This window comes from Mustela putorius, unplaced genomic scaffold (assembly GCF_011764305.1).
Source record: "Mustela putorius furo isolate JIRA1106 unplaced genomic scaffold, ASM1176430v1.1 tig00003853_pilon_pilon_pilon, whole genome shotgun sequence".
In the NCBI taxonomy this organism is placed as follows: Eukaryota; Metazoa; Chordata; class Mammalia; order Carnivora; family Mustelidae; genus Mustela; species Mustela putorius.
Window position 1 is genome coordinate 74,959,960 of NW_025422005.1, and position 18,145 is coordinate 74,978,104.

General features: G+C 39.2%; 1 long non-coding RNA gene across 4 annotated transcripts; it reads right to left on the reverse strand.

The window, feature by feature from the left end:
* Window positions 1–875: 875 nt before the first annotated feature.
* Window positions 876–16,798, reverse strand: LOC123387359. 4 transcript variants are annotated; one of them, XR_006601810.1, is made up of 5 exons: window positions 16,564–16,798; window positions 5,143–5,354; window positions 4,269–4,449; window positions 3,462–3,531; window positions 876–2,832 (listed from the first exon to the last, which is right to left on the reverse strand). It is a non-coding gene; the product is annotated as an uncharacterized LOC123387359 (long non-coding RNA). The 4 variants fall into 4 exon arrangements; XR_006601809.1 differs by lacking the exon at window positions 3,462–3,531 and having other exon boundaries at window positions 5,143–5,397; window positions 16,564–16,787; XR_006601807.1 differs by lacking the exon at window positions 3,462–3,531 and having other exon boundaries at window positions 16,564–16,766.
* Window positions 16,799–18,145: the final 1,347 nt, after the last annotated feature.

The window sequence follows — 18,145 nt, forward strand, 5'->3', positions numbered from 1 at the left end:
TCTGTAATTGTGAGTAAAGCTGAATATCATGTATTTTTCTGTTTGTTTTATTTTCTATTAACTACTCACATGCTGAGTTTTATTTCTTTTATATTGTAGCATAGAAACATACCAGTTGAAAATATATTTTCAGAGTGCTGTTTGTCTTTTGACCTTTTTTTTGTATTCTTTTTTTTTAATTTCTTTTCAGCATAACAGTATTCAGTGTTTTTGCACCACACCCAGTGCTCCATGCAATCCGTGCCCTCTCTAATACCCACCACCTGGTTTACCCAACCTTCTACCCCCCGCCCCTTCAAAACCCTCAGATTGTTTTTCAGAGTCCATATCTCTCATGGTTCACCTCCTCTTCCAATTTCCCCCAACTCCCTTCTCCTCTCTATCTCCCCATGTCCTCCATACTATTTGTTATGCTCCACAAGCTCCACAAATAAGTGACTTTTGAGGAAGTGGTGATGCAACATGGGGGCTTAAGTGGGTAGGAGAAGAATAAATGAAACAAGATGGGATTGGGAGGGAGACAAACCATAAGTGACTCTTAATCTCACAAAACAAACTGAGGGTTGCTGGGGGGAAGGGGGTGGGATTATGGACATTGGGGAGGGTATGTGCTTTGGTGAGTGCTGTGAAGTGTGTAAACCTGGTGATTCACAGACCTGTACCCCTGGGGATAAAAATATATGTTTATAAAAAATAAATATTAAAAAAAAGATTTATTTCAGTTTTATGTACTTTTTTTTTTTTTTAAACAATTTTTTTTTTAAGATTTTATTTATTTATTTGACACAGAGAGATCACAAGTAGTCAGAGAGGCAGGCAGAGAGAGAGGAAGGGAAGCAGGCTCCCTGCTGAGCAGAGAGCCCGATGCGGGACTCAATCCCAGGACCCTGAGATCATGACCTGAGCCGAAGGCAGTGGCTTAACCCACTGAGCCACCCAGGCGCCCCAGTTTTATGTACTTTTGTATATGTCTCTATCTTCTGGGTTTTATGTCATGCTTAGAAAGAACTCCACGTTTTAAGATTTTTAAAAAAGATTTTGGATCTCCAAATTTTATGGTTTCAATCTTCATGTTTAAATCTATAGTACATCTGGAATTTACTTTGCTATCTGATCTCTGTGTTCTCTAAGTTGTTAGCAAGTTGCCTTGACAATTTATTGGACAGTTTGTTATTTCCCACAGACTTGAAAGCCTTTCCGATAAACAGTTCCTAAAAGTATTTGTTTCTATCTCTGGACTGTATTCTACAGCTTTGTCTGTCTTGTTAGGACCTGGTGCTACACTGGTCTAATTACTGCAGCTGTAGAAGAGGTTTTCATACAGAGCAAATACTGTTCTTTTTTGTTACACTTCTTCTGTATTACCCTGACAATTTCTTAAAGCAGTGTAAGCATTTCCATTTAGACTTCTATAAAGGTAGTAGCCTACCTATCGTCATGAAAACATTTTTTTTTTTTTAAATCCCAGGACACATTACATTTATAAATCTATTAGGGGAGAATTGACTTGAAATATGTTTATATATTATTTTCTTATTTTGTGATTTCAGAAGCATTCTTGATAAGTTTCAAGGTTTTTTTTTTTTTTTTTTTACCTCGATTGCAAATTTGGTTCATCTCCTAAACAAGCAGTTGGCAAACTTTTTCTGTAAAGGGTTGCAAAGGAAATATTTTAGGTTTTGTGAGACATAGAGTATTTGTTGCAACTACTCAAGTGTGCTGTTGTGGCATTAAAGGAGCCACAGATAGTACGTAATTGAGTAAGTGTGGTACTGTTCCAATAAAACTTTATTTCGAAAAACAGGCAGATTTGGCTTGTAGGCTAAGGTTTGCCAATGTCTGAAATGAATACTTCTAAATCGGAAAAGAGAGAATTCCCCTGGAGCCATGCAGTGACTTAGTCAAGTTGTGCAGCAAGTTTTGAAGGTAGCAGCTCCCCCTGTATTTCTAAGCCTGGACATATCTGATACTTTTAAGTCATCATGGATCCATGTCAGTATCTTGGTGGTAAAAGGGGTTCTGATAATTGACAGTGATCTTGGTAAAGCACCCTGTTGCTGCTTATATTAAAAACACCTGGTTGGGGTGCCTGGATAACTCCATCAGTTGAACGTCAGACTCAGACTCTGATTTCAACTCAGGTTCATGATCTCAGGGTTGTGAGTTCAAGCCCCACGTTGGACTCCATGCTGGGCATGGAACTGCTTAAGATTCTCTCTTTCCCCCTCTTCTGCACCCTGCCACAACACCTCTACTTTCCTGCTCTCTCTTTCTGTCTTAAAAAACAAAAAACAAAACAAAAAAAAAACACCTGGTTGGATTATCTACTTGATAATCCATGAAACCCTGTTTAATTTGGGTTCCATGAGACCATTCCAGAATCCCACCAGTATGGCAGCTTGGAGAGGTTATTTATCTTCTCCAGGGACTTGGAAGGGCCAAGGTCATCCCCAGGGCCTCAGTGCAGAGCACAACTCAAAGACCTCATGAAAAGCCAGGATTCAATACTTTCAGTGGATCAAATGCAATGAATGGCAGTAATGCTTCTCTTTGCCATTTTGCTTTAGCTTTCATCCATTCCTTCCTGATGTGCCAGGGCGGTGGTTCCCAGGAACTGCGGTCCCTGCCAGGTTTGCATTGATTGTTCTGGTGCTCCAGTATCCTTGTCCGCACTCGCAGATCATTGTCTGTTTCTCTCTCCAGCTTCTTGCTTAGTTGGACGTTGTTTTCCTTGAGGTTCCTTTCTGGAGCCTCCATCTGCTGTTGCTGCTCCCATTTTTTGTCTCAGCCATGCCTGTTCCTTCTCAGTCACCTTCTTCCTGCCTTGCTCCACTGCCCCATGCAGATTTGAGAAAGAGAAGAAAGTCAAAGGTCAGGCCTGAGCTTTACCCTCTTGAAATCAGAGACCAAATCAGATTTGAAAGAGAGGGTAGCCCCATCTTCAAGAGCAAGTCTGCAAATATGATGGGAAAGGCCCTGACCATCCAGCTGACATACAGCTACATCTCTGCTGGTGAGTTTCAGGTTTAAAAGAGTATGCATTCCACAAAAGAAGGAGAAGCTCATCATTCTGGAAAGTTCTTTGCCCCCTCTGGACACTGCAGGATCTAACCCACCCAAGAACAGAGCCCTGCTCTTGCCTGCTATGGCCTTGTTCCCAGAGGTGAGAGCTTTATCTGTCTACAGGATGGATTTCTTTATTGCCGCCTATGACTCCAAAAAGCCCTGAAGGACCTCATTTGCCTGAGGAATCAAGAAGGAACAAAGGACCTAGATGTCCTTTCAGGTGATTTGTTCTATACACACAAGGCCATCTAGATCATTTTTACTTTCTACTTAAAATGCTCCTTGAGCCCCCTACTAAGTGTCCAACTTGCCTTATTAGAAGGACAAGAATCCAGTCTCCTTCCCTCCCCGCACTCAGGCTTCAGCCAGTCAGAATGCCATGCAGGTGTACAAACCCACAGTCTCTGGTGCTTTCATGTATTTGTATGTTTAGCTACGGCTCTTCCCTTTGGGTAGCATCTCAACCTGGGAAACAGGTACAAATACTTCAAAATTTACATCCCCCTCCTCTCTGGGTATATTTTCCTAGATCATATGCCCAGTATAAGATGTAGATTCTAATCCATGCTGATGTTCTCCCTTGCTACCTGCTAGATGTGTAGCTTTTGGCAAATTCTGTAACCTGCCTATGCTTTTTAGTTCATATCTAGAAAATGTGGGTAATAATAGTTGATGCTTCCTAACATTTTCCGGAGGGTTAGGTTAAAATATCTAGAGAAAGAGCTTAACACTATGACTGTAGGCAGTAACAGTTTAGTTTACGGTGGTGTATGATCGTTTTGTTTATTACTACCACCAGCACAGTCCAGGAATAAATATTATCCCTCTCTGTCCAGTTGTCTATTTATTTGACTCTCTCACTTTGATCAGCCTTGAGTGCAAGGATTCTAACTACATCATAGATCCTCAGCCCTTGGCACAATGACTGTCATATTGTTGGGTAAAGAAATAAATAATTTCTGTTCTGTCTCTCGTGGATTTCAGAAATCCATACTGTTTATTTGGGAATAGGCATTTCTACTTTCCTCAGGAGTAAATAGCAAATAGTGGGCCTTAAAAGGTAAAGCTATCATGACATCCCCATGCTGTCTTATCACCCACAACTGGTGTTGTGCTCTCAGATTATCTGGAGACCCCTGTGACTCTATTCTGTAGGGTTCCCATGCTCCCCTTCTTCCTTCCCTCATTCCTTTCCTGGGTACCTGCAAATAGTTCCAGTCAGTCTTGGCTGTAGAGCTTGAGCCCTTCAGGAACAGAGAAGGTTTCTGCTGAAATGCCTTCTGTTCGGGCCTTTGAAAGCTGATCAAGTTTAGCTTGGCAGTATTTAACAGAGGCCTCTTTGTTCTACAGCAAGAAATCCTCTTCCTTATCCTTTCTGATTTTCTGCAAGGGAAATGCACAGGGATGTCACCACAAGAAAGGAGCAGAGGAGATCAAATTCCCAAGAATCTACTAGATGGGTGGTCTAACTGCAGTTCTTTTAAGAAAAGCATCTTAGTGAAACAGCATAAGCAATGCAACTAGAACCAAGAGATCTACTGCCAACTCTGAAAACTTGCAAGACCTTCCTAAAGCTTCCAAACCTCCCTGGGTTTCTCAGGTTCTTCATCTATGAAATGTTGAAGTTGCATGATCTATTCTCTATAGTTCCTAGAAGCTGTAGGATCCTGTGATTCTACCTGCAATAATAAAATGACACAACTGAAACAAAAATAAATATAATGAACAACCTGCTTAGAGAGTCTGTCCCAGGAAATTAAGTGTCTGCGAATCAGAGTGACTGTACATAGAGAGCTTCTAGCTCAGGAGTGACTTGGGAGAGTTTTGAAACCATGCCATAGTTCACTAAAGGAGAAATTATTGCTGATTTTGCTTGAGAGATCACAAAAATCCTAAATAAATTTCTCAGGCTTTGAGGGGAAAGATGGAAATAGAGTCCTCTAGAATTCTCTCTATCGTGTGGATCCATACTACTTTACCCTAAGTAGGAGATGAGCTATAGATTGAATATGTAAAACTTCAAGCATAATTTTAGAAGGACAAGAATGAGGAAGGTTGAATACTAAGAAAAAGTACCGCAATCTTCTTCTGGAACTCCTGTTGGTCATCTTTGGAAGAGTGCTCCATGAACACTGCAATGGCTTCCCTCTTACAGTCTGCATGGACATCCAGCACCTCCTGGAGCATGCCGTCTGCTCGCTGTAGTGGTCAGCTGCCTTCTGCTTGGGCACTGAGATCTCACACTGGCTCAGTGTCGTTACTGCGTTCTCCAAGCAAGACACTGTTCCCTGATTGATGGCATCCACATAGGTCACACATACACATTTCTCTCTGGGTATGAATATTTATAAGTACACATGTATATATAAAATGATACAAAACTATTGAAGAACACATAATTAGCACATATCAGGCCACAGAGAAATATGATTTTGGACAAGGAGACTCACTATTCTCAGTGACCTTGAGTTCTTTCCCAAGGGTTCTAGCCCTAACCCTTGAATGGGTACAGATATAAGAACAGAAACTATTTGATTGTTACTGGAATTCAGGAGGTCCTTTTCATGTTTTGGCTACTCAAAGACAAAACAACTCTGTTTGGGGAAAGAAAACCTTTTAACATTTGATGGGGCCTTTACATTCCCTGGGTATGTTGGAATTTTTAGCTTTAGGATTCTAACCTGAGGAAGAGAGAAAGCAGTTACATTAAGCACACTCTTGGGATAAGGCAGCTAAAGCTTTTTATTAGTGGGAATTTTCAATCTTTGGAGTCTTCTAAACTCAGAACTTCTTGTATTTGTACAGATGGCATATTTGTACAGATGGCAAATTAAACTCATGTGAGTGACATATCACTGGAGAGGAATTTAGAAAAAAATTTTAATTCAAGTCTAATTAACGTACAGTGTCTATTAGTTTCAAACGTAGAATGTAATGATTCAACAGTCCTATACATTACTAGTGCTCATTACAGGAATTGTATTCCTAATCTCCTTCACCTATTTCACCAGCCCCCCCACCTCTCTTCTTGCAACCACATTTGTTCTCTATATTTAAGAGTCTGGGGATTTTGTTTGTTTCTTCCTAATTTGTTCATTTGTTTTGTTCCTTAAATTACACATAGGAATGAAATCACATAGTATTTGTCTTTCTCTGACTGACTTGTTTTACTTAGTATTATACCCTCTAGGTCCATCTATGTGGTTGCAAATGGCAAGATCTCATTCTTTTTTTTATGGCCAAGTAATATCCCATTCACCAGATTTTCTTTATCCATTTATCTATCAGTGGACACTTGGGTTGCTTCCATATCTTGGCTATTGTAAATAATGCTGCAGTAAACATAGGGGTGCATGCATCTTTTCAAATTAGTGTTTTCACTTTCTTTGAATAAATACCCAGTACTGGAAGCACTAGATCATCTGATAATTCTATTTTTAATTTTTTGAGGAAACTTCATCCCTTTTTCCACAGTGGCTTCACTAGCTTGCATTCCCACCAGTGATCCATGAGGGTTCACTTTTCTCTACATCCTCACCAACACTTATTTCTTGTGTTTTTGATTTTAGCCATTCTGACAGATATGAGGTGATATTTCATTATGGGTTTGATTTGATTTTTGATTTTCAATGATCATAACTCCCTAAAGAAATTAAGCTAGTTGACGGCATTGTAATTAGGTCAAGACCTTAAAATAGTCTGAGGAATAGACAGATAACTTATTCAATAATCATTAAGTGCCTATTATGTGCCCGGCATTGGGGTTATGTTCAAGGCTAAGAAGATACAGTAGTGACTAAAATAGACGATGCCCTTTGGAGTCATATAGCTGAGAAGTGCTAAGACTGCTAATGTATAACCAACTATGGCCAGGCAGGCATAATTTGGTCTTAATGGAAGAAGTATTGGGAGAAAGGAATGGGTAAAACATAACAAAACATTCTTTTAGAAGCCTTCATTAGGGACACCTGGGTGGCTCAGTGGGTTAAAGTCTCTGCCTTTGGCTCAGGTCATGATCCCAGGGTTCTGGGATCAAGCCCTGAATCGAGCTCTCTGATTGGCGGGGAGCCTCCTCCTCCCCCCTCCCCATCTCTGCATGCCTTTTTATGATCTCTGTCTGTCAGATAAATAAATAAAATCTTAAAAAAAGTTTGTGACTGCATCTCACTTCTTGCTTGTTTTGAAGATGCCATGAATCATAGCTAATTCAAGGGATCTCAGCAGCAGTTGAAATATTTTCTAAGAGGAACATTAACCTCACATGCATTCCCACCTATTTTTCCTGTGCTGAAGGGGAACACAATTTCTGAGATCCCTGCAAAGAATCAGGTAGAAGTGGGGATGGGTGGTTGATACTATGTTGTCATTTTCTGCCTTTGAAATTAAGTAAGGTGTCCTTTTTTTCTTATGACATTTTGTACATGCCCAGCATCAGAATGCTCTACATTAAACCTGACTCATTGACTTTGTAGGATCTGGATATGCTAGTCTATAAGCTATTCTGCAACACCAAGATACTTTGGTCTAATTAGAATTTTCATGAAAGCTAGGTAGAGCCAGTGAGTTCATAGATAAATAATCTGATTTGCCTTTTTGTTTTTAAAATTCAGGTAAGGAAGGAATTATTGTGTGCCTACTATGTTCTACATACTGTCCTTGTTGCTGGAAATTGGCAGCAAAGAATCAGCAAAGGTAGGATTTCTTCCTCTATAGATTTTAAGGTTAATAGAAGAAGAAGAAAAAGAATAAATAAAGTTATAAGTAAATATGTTCATATTGTGTTAAGTTCACATGGAGGGGCAACCTGAGGCAGGATGGACAAGGAAGACCTCTTTGAGAACTGACATTTATGCACAGCCTTGAAAAAAAAAAAAAAAAAAAGGAGCCACCGGGTGAGGGAGCAGCAAGCATTGTAGGTAGAGGGAACCATGCATGCAAAAACCTGGAGATAGGAAAGGAATTGCAGTTTGCAAGCTAAAAAGGAGGCTAGGGTGGCTATGGTGTGACCATGGCAGAGAAAATATAATAGATGAGCTTGGAGAAATAAGAAAGACTGGGTCATGGTGTGCTTTTGAGGAGTATGGATCTTATGTTATAATGCAAGCTTAAGGAGGGTATTAAAAGCAACTGAATTAAAGATCACTCTGGTTGTTTTGAAGAGAATTTATTAGAGAGGGTCAAAGTGAAACCAAGAAGGACACTGGGTGACAAAAACAAGTATTTCAGGCAAAAGAGGAGGGTGACCCAGCCTAGGATGGTAAAATAAAAACGAGAGGACTGATGTATTGGGTGTGGGAAATAAACTAAGCGAGGGATATAGGGTTTAGGGCTTTAACCCTAAGGCTGGTGGCACACTATTGAGAAGATGAATGAGAAAGCAAGAAATATGCTTTAATTTTGCTTTGTCTTACTTGATTTCATTTGGGTTTAGGAGTGATCAAGGCTTATATTGTGAACATGATAACTTGAAATGGACAGCTTGCAAAAAAGTGAAGAAATTGGGTTGTTATTTGATCTATGCATGTGAATTTCAGAAGAGATATCAAGGCAAGAAATATCAATTTGAGAGGTATCAGAATAAAAATGACATTGAAAGTCCAGAGACTGGATGAGGTCATTTTGAGAGGGGATAAATGGAGGAGAGAAAAGAATCCACATCCTGGAGAGACCTACAATTCAGATGACCAGATGAAAATCAGAGTCTGGTAGGAAGACTGAATGGAGCTAAACACAGGGATAGGAGGAAAGCCAGAGTAGTGTGGTGACTTGGAAGGCAAGGAAGGAAAGAATTTCAGGGGGAGCAGGGAGAAGAAGGGGAGTAAGATAGATGCAAAGAGACACCAACTGACTCAGAGAAAATGGAGGTCATTGGTAAAAAGCATTCAGTGAAGTGTTGGGTTAAAACCAGAGAAGAGGGGCGCCTGGGTGGCTCAGTGGGTTAAGCCTCTGCCTTTGGCTCAGGTCATGATCTCAGGGTCCTGGGATCGAGTCCCGCATCGGGCTCTCTGCTCGGCAGGGAGCCTGTTTCCTCCTCTCTCTCTGCCTGCCTCTCTGCTTACTTGTGATCTCTGTCTGTCAAATAAATAAATAAAATCTTAAAAAAAAAAAAAAAAAAACCAGAGAAGAATTCATTGAAGACAGAGGTTAGAAAAGGAAATTGAGACTATATATTTTTGCATGAAGAGGAGTAAAAACACAATATGGGGTGATAGTCATAATGAGATATAGAGTCCAGGGAGAATTTTTAAGATAATAGTTATTGAAGCACATTGATTAGTTAATAAGAATACTCCAGTAGAGCAAACAAAATATGATATGGGAGACATAATTGCAAGAGCTCCATGCATGACGGGTCAGAAAAGATGGCTTTGAGAACACCAGTATGAGGGAATTTTCTTTTACAGGAAGCAGAACAGCTGGAGTAGAAATTTGGAACAGAAAAAGTTTGGGTTGCAATTTTGCAGGTGAGAATTAGAATTAGATGTGTTTCGTAAGAAATCTGGAATCTCCCTTCACTCTGGAGGAGTGGTGAGAAACAGAGATTCACTTGGAATTAAGCAAACAGCTTCTGCCACAGAACTTCACTCACCAAGGTATTCTCTTCCAAGACATTAGTACATCAAGTAAGATTGGCCTGTATGATGCAACCCAGTGCTAGCCACAACCACTGCCAAGTTGAGAAATCTTGTAAAGAATCTTTAAGGCTTTCCGTTTCATGAACTGTGAATGAGCAGCTACTTATTCTTGTTTTCCACCAAAAATGATGGATATAGATACCACGGCAAACTGCAAACCCCAAAGCTCTCTGTAGAAATAAGATCACAAGTTGATTTTCTGCCTCAGGATTAATCAAAATTTGTGTGCATCAGCCTGGGGCTGGGGACCTTTGTATTTTTCTGTGATATAAAATGGAGGATGGCATTAGCAGACCACAGAGAGTTTCCCACACAATAACCTCAGATGATGGTAGTGAAGAAACAGCAGATATTGTCAGCCCTCCAAGTTTTATTTCCATAATAAAAATAAAACTCAAGCAATGCTTATCATGTATTGAGAATCTGCCTTGCACTGAGCTCTGTAACAAGTGCATCCACAGAACCTGACCTACTTGTGCTTGTAAGAACCTTGCAAGTTTGGGCTTATTATGCCCATTTTGCATATGTAGTAAGTGGAGTTCAGAAAGACTGAGAAATTTGGTCAGATTTACATATGAATAAGTGGCAGAGCCAGGATTTGAAACCAGTGAAGTCTGTTTCATTATGCCATGCTTTGTAGCCACTTATCCTGCAGAATCATCTTTCTCAGCAACACTGATTACTCCATGTACTTCGTATACAGGGGCTTTCTATTGCTTTCCTATACCAATAATGCATTGTCTAATGAATTTAGTAAGATGAGATGGGTTCCTCATACTTCTTATCCCATACATCAGCAATTTCAATTCCAGGCTCTTTCCCTGCATGACCAGCTCTTTCCCTGTCTCATCAAGAGCTCCAGATCACCTAGTATTTTTTGAATGGTATATGTCGTGTTTTCATTCCTTGGTATCCAGTCCTATCAATACTGTGTTTTTACTTATTGAAATATATTGAATGAGCATCTATCATGTACCTGAAACCACTTGTTTCCTGGGACAAAATCATTTATGAACCATGGCTTCCACCCTCAAAGTAAGACTAGAGTAACCATATCAGTTAGAATCAGGTTTTGCTGTGAGAAACAGAAAAAAAAAAAAAAGAAAAGCTTCATAAACAAATATGCTACTAAATATATTAAAGATGTTACTGTGTTATGTAAATTCTAGGATCAGTAGTCCATAACTGTCAGGTTAGATAAGTGTTTCCCAAGATTGGGGTCCAGGACTCTCCTATCATATGCTTAGCCATCTAAGCAAGTATACCATCATATCTCTAGTAAGAACAGATTGGAGAAGGGAAAGAAGGATAGGTCCCTCCTTTAAGAACTCATCACTTCTACTTAAAAACAATACATCTTAAGTAATTGCATTATCATATTGAACCACAGGGGAAGCTGAAATTGCTGTGAGCATCCTGGGAACACACATATATAGCAAACAAGCAGGTATTCTATTAGTGAAGGAGAAGGGAAGGATGGTAATTGATTTTCTCCATGGTTGTTCTATTCTCTATTTCATTTATTTCTAATTCTTCTTACAGGTTTCCTTCTGCTAGCTTTGAGTTTAGTTTTTCCTTCCTTTTTCTAGTGCAAGAGCATCTAGGAAAATATGACCTCTACCTGAGTTGCCACGAGCTCATCTTATAAAATAGAAACATATAAGATTCAGAGCTGAAAATTCCATCATAGCTCTAAAAGTACGCAATGATGTCAGAGACAGCTTTTTAAAAAGACCTGAAACCAAACGGAGCAATTTCTAGACTTGAATCTACACTGGGCTAAGTATAGTGACCATGTACCTACTGAGATGCAGAGATTGGTACAGAATGAGGATTGGGCACTGCCCCAAGCCCCAGAGAAGGGTCCTTCCTCACCAACTGGATCAAAATAGCCCCTTAGCTGACTCTTCCTTTCATTTTTGCTTTTTATTTTGTTCCATGACACTATAATACAAAAATATGACTCTAGAGATAAAGAATATAAGGCTAGTTAGTCCTTTTAACCTTTCAATCAATGTTTTATTATTGTTATTTTAATCATATTTTAACATTTACCATTAACTTACTTTTAATATTATTTTTAACTTATTGTTGTTGTTATTATTGAAAAATACATTCAAAGTCTTTCACTCTGCTTCCATGTTGGGAAATGTTGCAAGAAAAAAAATATTTTAAGAATATATTCTGTAAGTCTGAGTCACAAAAGTATAATACTAGTAAATGAAGAATTATTAACATGATTTTGTAAACTAAAGGAGGTTAATGAGGCTTGATTTAACTGAAATGAAATTTCTTCATATTTTGCTAACTCCAGATAAAATGATCTGTCATCTTGTTTTTGAACGTGTCCTTATTTGGCACAAAGTGTACTCTGCTTTGGGGCCTAGTAGAAACTCTCGAGCAGGAGGAGTCTCATTTTAATATCTCGTGCACAAAGCTTGGTAGAAAGCAAAAAAGCTGCAGGTGTGCTGGATCTTCCAGACAAGCACAAACTTGAGGCGGTTTTGGTTTAGAATTCTGTTGAGTGCAGTTTTTCAACCAAAAGAAGTATAGGTACAAAGGAATAATGGCCCTTTGGAGATAAGATTTATAGACCTGGGAATCCTAAAATTGGAGAAGCCTGCTGTGAAAAACAGTAAAAACAAAGCAAAACTAAACAGTACCTTGGATATTGCTAGGCATAGAAACAGAATAAAAGGCTAGGCTTTCAGAATTACACAAAATGTAAGGCATGGAAATTGCTTGGTGGATTGGCTGTGTAAATATATGGCTTTGCTGACAAGCTGAAATAAGATTACTTCACTAAAGAGACAGAGTACACCCCCTGTTCTTCCCGTACCTGGAACTTGGAGTTTCAAATTAAAAGGAAAACTGAAATTACAGAGGTTTTTAATTTATAAGTTGAATAGTGGAAGATGAGCCTCTGGTAAGACCTCCTAGGTACTGGAATGCTAGAATTCCATATGAACGTATAAAAATCCAGTTTCCCTCATGCCACTTTCTGTGACGAGAGGCCCTGACAGGCTCATTGTGCCCCTTCTCTAGTCTCTTAAAACCCGTGGTGCCTTTAAGGGTGCATCCACTCTTAACTGAGGTAGACTAAGCCTTGTGCCACATCACTGATGATGGCCACAAGCCCTTCCTGGAGCCCAGCTCTAGGCACCTGGTCATTCTTTCTTCCAGGAGTACCCTTTGTTGGAGGCCACAGCACGGTTGGAGTCGAGGACCAAACCAGGCCCTGACTTGTGTCTCCTTCAAAGTCTGGACACCTTGACAAGGTTAAGGACGGGAAAGTTGAGCACACTGAGAAAGGTCCATGCTATGTGATCTGTGCTCGCCTACGTGACTTCCCACACCCTCTCCCTACAGAAGGGAACAATGTGGTCAGGGTCATGAATTCTGAGTTGGTCCTTGTTGTTCCTGTACTTCCCATAACCTACTCCCTGGTTGATTGTCTTGCTAATGGCATTAGCCGAGACTACCTGGCATCACAAGGTTTGCTTGTAGTTAATGTAAACTTGTTATAGAAACTTGCAGTCATCTGACTAGATACTGATGTATTACTCCTCCTATTGTGGTCTGCCTTATAAATGCTTGTAAGATGTGGAATAAAATTGACACTGTTGGACATCATCCTCAGTGTCCCTCCTGCCCCCATCTCTTTGTCTCTTAATTTCTTTTCACCATCCTCTTAACCCTCACATTTCCTGGTCGATTTGTCACGCCGGCCGCGAAAACCCTTCATAGACACTGCCCTGGTTTCAACAGTTCAGTGACTTATAAATGGGCCTGATGTGAAGAAGCATCTTGTCCTTGTCCCAGAGACTCAATTAGAAAATACCTTCACAACAGTCAGCTGGTGTAGCCTGTCCATGTCCCACCACATCTGTTTTGGTGTGAAAACATATGTGAGTGGCCTGCTTTGGGGCCACACCTCAAGAAGTACCACCTTTACACGTTTGCAGTACTTGTAAGGGCTGGTCCATTTAAATTATATGTAGGTTATTAAAAAGATAGTCCAAATTTTTGACTTTAGGTTTCACATCTCACTGTTAGACTCACTCTAAAGTCCCATTTATAAAGAGAAAAACGTTATTCCTGGCTCAGTATTTCCTTTCTACAGTTTCTTTGGTATTAGAGAATTCACATAAAGTGGGGAGACTTTAAAATTGGAAAGGGAGGGGCTCGGGTGGCTCGGCCAGTTGAGTGACTGACTCTGGATTTCAGCTCAGGTCATGACATCAGAATCCTGGGATTAGTCCCCATTATCAGGCTCTATGCTCAGAGGGGAGTCTGCTTAAGGATTTTTCTCTCCCTCTCCTGCTGCCCCTCCCCCTGTTCTTGCTCTCTCTCTCTCTCCAAAAAAAATTAAATAAATCTTTAAAAAAACTTGAAGGGGAGTATGGGAGGGAAGACTGTCTCTTAGAGATACTCAAAGGACATCCCATAGAATGTTATCAATGTTATCATAGAATGTTAATATACATGTAATTGGAATAGCAAAAGAAGAAGAGGATAAGAAAGGAATATGTAATTTTCCCAAAATTAATAAAAAACAAGAAACAATGTATTCAGAGGTTTAGAGAACCAACCCCATGAAGAATAAATAACAAGCAAAAGCACACCTATGCCCGCCATCATCTAATTCATGAAATCCAATTATTCAGAGAAAATCTTAAAGACAGCTAGAGAAAAAAACAGCACTACCACAGAAGACCAAAAATATTAATGTCAGAAGACTTCTTCCTAAAATCTATGCAAGTAGGAAGAAAGTGGAATAACATGTCTAAAGTACTGAATGAAAAAGAATGTACAACCAGAATTCTCTACCCAGTAAAAATTTTTCAAAAAAAAATGCAAAATAAAGACATCTTCAAAGTGAAGCTCATGTCACAGTATGGGATGGTCTGTCCATTCCAGTGTGCAAGTAAAATGAGGAAAAAAGTATAAGGATTGAAAATAATCAAAGAAAACTGTTATTATTTGTAAATTATTGTGGTGGTGCGTGTGTTCTGTAAGAATTTCTGTCATCCAGAGTCATTGTGTTATTTACCTGTATTATTTTCTAAAATATTTGTTATTTTACCTTTCACTTTTAGATCTTTAATTCATTGAGAATTGATATTTTCAGGTAATCTAAAGTGTTTTTTTAGAGGTGGGTACACTTTTTCCAATACAATTTAATCATAATGGGGGAAATACTATTTCACATATATAAATAAAGCCATGATCTTAGATGAGAAAAATATTTCTTACAGAACACACATACATCCTACCACCACCTCCATAAAATAAAATATTAAGTGTGACTATATCAAAACTAGATACATTTTTTGTGGAAAGCACTCTTAAAAGTGTTAAAAGGCAGTCACAGACTAGATGACATTTGCAATCACCTAAGCAATAAAAACTCATATCTGAAATATATAAAAACATTCTCAAAAATCAAGATGAAAAAGACAGACTGCTCGAGAGACATCTACAGGGATTACATGGGAAAACAAAATAGCAGATGAACAGGAAAATGTACTCTTATTTATAGTGAAGAAAATGCAAATTAATGTCTTTGTGAGATAGTTGAGAATCTGGTAGAAATTCTTTAATGCTTCCTAATTCACTGCCCACTGCTGAGTTTTTTCACTGGATACATGCGAGCCAGGCTCCAGTAAATAAAGGAGGCTCCAGTAAATAAAGGAGTCTCCGAAGAGGCTACTAGACCACAAGACATCCCCTGACTCAGAGTTATCCTGCATGTTGACCCAGTGGGGAAAGAGACACTTTGTGTCTTCTCACTATGAAGACTAACATTAGCAGATGGCACCACTCTTTCTTTATCATGGCCTTACTTGCTAGTGATGACTCATGGGGTATAACCAGTCTCCAAGGATTTACTTCTGTAATAGCATTCTAGTACTGCTTAATCTTTATTGAATCCCTTACTGTGTCCAGCCCTGGTCCAGATGTCTTAATAACATGATCTTACTGATTCTTGCAAGAACCCTTAAGGTTAAAGATATTTATTTTTCCTTTTAGATAAATATAGTATATTAAGGCTGACAGATTTGCCAAAAATTGTGTAGTGAGAGACAGAATCCAGAAGTAAATACTGGTCTCTGTCTCTCGTTAGACTTGGTGATGCAACAACTTACTTGAAATTAAGTTTCTTTCTTTCTTTCTTTCCTTTTTTTTTTAAGATTCTATTTATTTGACAGAGAGAGAGAGTGAGCATGAGCACATACGCAGGAGGAGCAGCAGACAAAGGGAGAGGGAGAAGCAGGCTCCCTGCTGAGCAAGGAGCCCGATGCAGGACTCTATCCCAGGATACTAGGGTCATGATCTGAGCCAAAAACATCCAGATGTTCCAAAATTAACTTTCTTACCATTTTTTAAATCCTATAAGCCCCTTGTAAATGAAGTATGGGTATACTGTTTTGATTATCACATAGCAGGTTTATAGTATGCTAGTATAAACCAAGGAGATGTTATTTCTGCAGTGTCTGTCATTCATCCCACAACCTCTGAACTGTTTCTAGACAAATCTTCATTTTTTTAACACCTCATCAAGGAATTCAGTTCATCTCACATTTTATGACACCCAGCCCAACTTGTTATTTTTATTCTACTGCTCATCAGATATTTGATGAACACCTATTATGGTCAGATATTATGCTCAATTCTGGAGTCAAAAATATGAACAAGATAGTCCTTGCCTTCAACCTTTCTTAGAAATTATAACAGCTAAAGTTAGATTCATTCAAAATTAGGTTCACTGTTACTCATCTTTGAGTAATAGAAAAGATCCAGCAAAGCAAGGATTAAAGAAGATGAAATTTTCATTTCATTTATTTATTTATTTACTTACCTTTTACTTGGAAGTCCTTTGATAAGTAATCCAGGACTGGTATTGAGGCTCTGTTAAACAAAGTCAACAGGGGCACAAGGTTCTTCTTGAAACAGGATCAAAGCTGGATACAATAGTCACATACTCAGCAAAACTAAGGAGGATACCAGAGTCAAAAGTGAAAGTAAACCTAGCTGCTCTGAACCACCTAGAACATCATGTGGATGTTAGTGGACTGCAGAATATCTATGAGTGAAAGGGGCTTGGAAAATCCACATTTTCTCCCTACTCAGCCTTCCGGAATCCGAAGACCATCTACTTGCCTATTTTCCCTCCAACTCTGATCCTGGAAGAGTTTCACAAAAACAAACATTTCTTCACACACCTCTTCCCACTAACTTCAGTGTCCTTGCCACACATGATAAAGAATGTATTCCAATGATTTCAACAGCTTATTTCTTAGGAGGGATTTCTTAGATAATACCTTAGTCAGAGAAGTTTCAATTGTTTTACTTGTTGTTTTTAAAATATTCAGTTTAGGGGCACCTGGGTGGCTCAGTGGGTTAAAGCCTCTGCCTTCGGCTCAGTTCATGATCCCAGGGTCCTGGGGTGAGTTCCACATCAGGTTCTCTGCTCGGCAGGGAGCCTGCTTCCCCCTCTCTCTCTGCTTGTCTCTCTGCCTATTTGTGATCTCTGTCTGTCAAATAAATAAATAAAATCTTTAAAAAAAACATTTAAAATATTCAGTTTAGGGATGCCTGGTTGACTCAGTTGATTACACATCTGCCTTCGGCTCAAGTCATGATCCCAGGGTCTCGGAATCGAGTCCTACATTGGACTCCTTGCTCGGCAGGGAGCCTGTTTCTCCCTTTGCCTGCTTTGCCTGGGCTCCCCCTACTTATGCTCTCTCTCTCTCTCTCTGACAAATGAATAAAATATTTAAAAAAAATAAAATATTCAGTTAGATAAATAATGTTTTTATAAAACAACCAGAAATCATAGATGAACAAAGATGACAGCCAAATACTCTCCTTAAAATTTTTCATATCTGCTGTTTGGGAGACTGATTTTTCACATTTAAACCCTTGTCTTTCCCCTACTTCTCCCTCACATATATCTGCTTCTGAACATTGTGGGGCAATATTCATATTCATATAGCTCAATTCACATCAGACAGCAAAAATATCATTACTGTTGACCTATATGGAGCTTCTCCTCATGAATCTATGTAATGTGCTGTTCAGTAAATCTAATTACAGAGGAGGGCATTAGTGTCTTGGTAAGAATCCATTCGTAAGGGAATCGGAATGAGAAGCTTGTCCTAAACTGATACGGGTTAAAAAATAGTAAGTTTAGTTGAATTGGAATAATATTTTTTCATGTTCCATGAATTAATGAGCTTCCAACTCTGAAAAATTGTTTGAGCACCTTGCCTAGAAATGAAGTGTTGTTTGGCACCTAGTGTTTGCAGTTGTGGGGACTTCAGCGGACAATCCTAGACAGGAATCATGAAACATAAGAAGAAGGAGCACAAACCTGATGACATTCAGATTTGTGCGGGCTTCCTGCAAACACAGGCATTAAGCAGTTTCAGGTCAGGAAT